Here is a 4,834-nt window from a genome sequence, read left to right on the forward strand (position 1 = left end):
CCATCCAAAAAGGAAGGGGGTATCCATGTGTCACTGCTAACAGGAGTAATACTATGAAAAATGTGAATAGTAACTTTCCTAGTTACTACCATAGCTTTAGCTCTACCCATGACAACAACATGATTGTTTTTCGTAACACTAAAAATAAGGCTATTCATATTACTCTAAATACACCATAAAATAACAACAAAAAAGACACTTAAAATCCTCAACGAGCTAGAAGGAAAGTCAATCTAACAGGGATTGATCATTAAAATGAGAGGTATCAATACAAAAAGGAGACTGAAACCATACATGCATGACTAGAAAAAGAACACAGAACAAGAGCGTGCATAACAAATTCGTTCAGAACTCTAGATTAAAGGACCAGTTTAGCAGGAATGACATTTCTGGCAGCCTTTCAAAAAATTAGTTGAATATGATGAGGAATTTTAGTTTTCCAAATGCACTTCAAAAATTTACTACTTGGGGACGGTCTGAGACCTCTAATACCTAAGTATGCTAGATTTAGAGTTAAATCTATCATTTTTTGAAAGATCCCAAGCTCTCCTATAAAGAGTGCTGATATGGCGTAAGGGAATGGTAACAATATTTTTAACAAAATCATTGTCAAAGTGGGTGTTTAATCTACTTACGTTTAAAGTTTTATTTCATGATTAATATAAAGTAAGAAACTTTAATACTATGGTCTTGAGGAACCTGAAGATCATATGGTTTACCAGAGCCCAAATTTGGGATGCACTTATCACACCAGGGTTCAATAAATTTACCATCTCCTACAATCTAAAACATGAAAGTTTTGCTAGCCTCTTTTATAGTATGAAGACATCTTAAGGTCTCATGATAGACGCATTTATGTGTCTATTTTGATCTCAATTGTATGCATTGTTAGTGCTCGATTTTGTATTTATTATGGCTTGTTATGTCATTGTAGGTGTTTTCAGAGAAATACACTTGTGCGGAGAAATTAGCTCGAAAAGTGGTCTTGAGAGAAAATTACTAAAGGCACCTTGAAGAAATGTTATTGGCACCCGTACGAAGTGTTAAATGCACCCAGGAGAAGTGTTGAAAACGCACCAGAGAAATTACTGAAGGAACTCCCATTTTGGATAAGGGGTATACCATTTGATAAGCGGTACACTAGTTACTATCAAATGGTATACCCCTGATAAGCGGTACACTAGTTACTATCAACACCCTCGGATTTACTAAGGGCACTCCATCCTCTTGCTTTTGAATACAGTATTGGCGGGAATATCTGGGAAGTTTTAGGCAGATTTTGGATACGAATTTCAGAGCTGTTTCGGACAGATTCAATCCCTAAAGTAGGAAATACCAATAGGTCATAGGAATAATATATTAGAGAGAGTCTTGTCCAATTGACCTAGTCAATTGTCTGTTTGGTCCTTTTTGGAAAAATATATTATAGTTTGGTCCTAGAAATTATTGTTTGGTCCTAGGATGGACAATACCCACGCGAGATGACGTCATGGATGATGTAATTGTCAAATCGTAGTGGAAGAAATACCCTTTTAATGGGAACCATATATATACTCATTATTAGGAGAGAAAAGAATAATTTTTCAGATTTATTTTCTCTCACCTCTTTTTTTTTCCATATCTACTTTTTTTTTCTTTCTTCTACTGTTTAAGATTAAGGACGAAGATTTATTTTTAAAGATGGATTTGATTATAGAAACCGATTTGGTTATTTATTTTAAAGATTTTGATATTCAGTACGCAGATCTTGATTTGATTATAAAAATCGAAGATGAACTCGTGTTGAAGATGACGAAGACGATGATGATGATGATGATGATGATGAAGATGATGATGAAGACGTGATGATGAAGACGATGATGAAAAAAAATCTTCTTCTTCCGTTTTTCTAAGGTTTGACGATGAAGAGGATGATGAATGATGATGATCTTTTGTGTTCTTCTTCTCTGCTACTGTTGTTGTTGTTGAAGAATTTATTTCTGTTGTTGTTGAAGACGACGAAGATGATGAAGATTATGATGCTGCAGTTCATTCCATGAATGAACTTTTTTTTTTTAGGTTTTTATATGGAGTTCATTTCTGGAATGAACTCTGTTTTTTTAGGTTTTTATATGGTGTTCATTTCTGGAATGAACTCTGTTTTTTTAGGTTTTTATATGGAGTTCATTTATGGAATGAACTCTGTTTTTATAGGGTTTTTATATGGAGTTCATTTCTGGAATGTGAAAAGGCGAGGGTACCCAAATATACCTCAAGCTAAAACTTTTTCTACCTATAAGTCCTTTCTCCGAAAGTGATTTTCTATGGACTGGGTCGAGGTAATACAACTAATCGGTTCACACTTTGTGTGATCGTCTATGGATATGAGATCGAAACAATACAACAATGAAGTATGTTAATTGATAAAAAGGTTCGGACTTAATCAAACATAATAGGATTCACTTATCAAGTAAATAGGAATTAACGTTTATGTAATTTACTTTAATTATAATAAAACAATTATAATGCGGAAATATAAAGTAAATGACACAACAAGATTTTGTTAACGAGGGAACCGCAAATGCAGAAAAACCCCGGGACCTTGTCCAGAATTGAATACTATCAGGATTAAGCCGCTACACAAAATTACACCTAACTTCGTATAGTTGAGACCAAGCAACTCTAACCTATAGTTCACCTAGTTCCGTTTGTATTCCCACCTCCAACTTATAAATAAGTCACGTACTTGGAACAGTTCTTTTGGTTTGTATTCCAAACACTAAAAGAACAACAAATATGTTTGGTATCAACTCTCTTCAACTAAGTGATATGAGTCCGACAAAGGCTCTTCTGTTTATCTTAACATAAACTTCTTCGTCTGGTCTTTAGATCTATCTTATGTTCAATTACCGAAGTAATCGTTTAAGATTACGCCAATCAAAACTATTAATCCAAAGAATTGTGTTGATGCCGATCTACTCAATTAATCAATCCAATCTATCACAAGGATAAACCGATTATTCATTGTATCCTCTTTTACCGAAACAAGTATTGGACACACCAAAGATTATGAATCCACAAATCAGAAAAATCTTCAATATCTTCTTCGTCTTCAAATCTTCTTAGATCTTCAATAGTAACCCGCACACAATAACTTGAATCTCTTGTGATCAATCACATCCAGAACGGAGTCTGTTAACAATGGATTATCACAAGATCGTCTTTAGAACTAACAACAGTCTAAAAATCCCTGTAGAAACTCTGAACTAGTTTGAGTGAATCTTATATCAGAAGAGAAGATTCTCAAGCATAAACAAACTAGGTGCAATCAAAGTTCAACCACCGTTAGTCAATCAAATCAATGAAAACAAAAGATAACCGCAAGTATCTAGTTTCCCACCAGCAGTACACGCTAGAGCTTCTCAATACCAAAGAAGACTTTAAACTGAGCGGCCTTAAGATATTTTGCCTCATTAGGTTACTATCCTCTCCGAATAAGCGGCTACACCATTAACAACACAACAAATAAGAAGCTTGTTGTTACGAAGGATTAGTTTTCTAGAAAGGAAAACTTCAAGTATTTATAGACAAGGAAGTTTGGACACCAAGGGATTTCCAAAACCGAAAATATTCTCAAGATATTCATTAAAGCGCAAATTTGGTTTCCATAATTCCTGGAAATGCTCTGTCCAAAAATATTGATCGAAATCTCTCAAAAAATCTCTAATTAGTAAATGCACATTACTAATTCTTATTTCCTAAAAATGAAGTTAATTACCTTAATTAAAAGATTCTTAACTTATTTATGTTTCGATCCTGAGATTCTCTTCCCTTAGCTATTAAGGAATAACTTTGAACAATTAAAGAAATAAACATTCACAGCAAGTGCTCAAAGTATGTCGACATCCTTACTTTTGTAAGTTCTCTTTTGCACTCACAACTTTGAAACCGATTTGCCACACTTCCAAACAAGTTTAGAATTGGTTCATCTGAATTTCAAGAACTATGCGATTGATCAAATAGCATTCAATCACAATCATGGGTTTAATGGTTCTACCAAAACAAGTTTCGGTTCTACCTTCCATATGAATACTGTGCATAGTCACACTTGCTTTCTAAATTTCAATTGACTAGGTACTAGGATCGGTTCCCCACACATATATGGTATCTAACTTATATATGTTGCACATGTCCATAGGATCGGTTCCCCTTTGCCCAAAAACGTGTTGCACATGTGCATAGGATCAGTTCCCCTTTCTGCTATAAACCTTGTTGCACCCCGTACAAGGATCAGTTCCCCTTTGAGATGTACTGCACCTCTTACTAGGATCGGTTCCCCTTTCCCATAATTGGTCAGACATAAAATCACAAACCCGATCATACCATCTCAGGTGATTACTTAAGATCGGTTTCACTAATAAAAGTCATACCAATACATAAGTCAGGCCTTTGTGAATAGTTCTACCAAGAACACAACAAGTCGTGAACGGTTATACTCAATCACACATATTGGTTGTTCATAAGATATGCAATGAATAAAAAAACCAATAATGCCTGGAAATTTCCTTTTCGGTTCACAAAAAAGTTTATGAACTTACTTCCTTAGAACACATGTAAAAAAATGTTCACTAGGATGAAATCCTCACCTCATACACTTACATAATCGCATTCAAATGATTATGGATATTTCTTATCTACAAAGTTTAATGGTTAAGCAATAAACCTTGTATTGTATTCCTTAATATTATGTCTGTCGAGAGTTCAAATATGCGTCACAGTTTTGTTTTCAATATGCACGACTTGAAAGATACGTTAGGGAATGAAACAGTTCAAGTCAAATATCACTAACCTCAAG

The sequence above is a fragment of the Papaver somniferum genome, unplaced genomic scaffold, assembly GCF_003573695.1.
Source record: "Papaver somniferum cultivar HN1 unplaced genomic scaffold, ASM357369v1 unplaced-scaffold_29, whole genome shotgun sequence".
Lineage (NCBI taxonomy): Eukaryota > Viridiplantae > Streptophyta > Magnoliopsida > Ranunculales > Papaveraceae > Papaver > Papaver somniferum.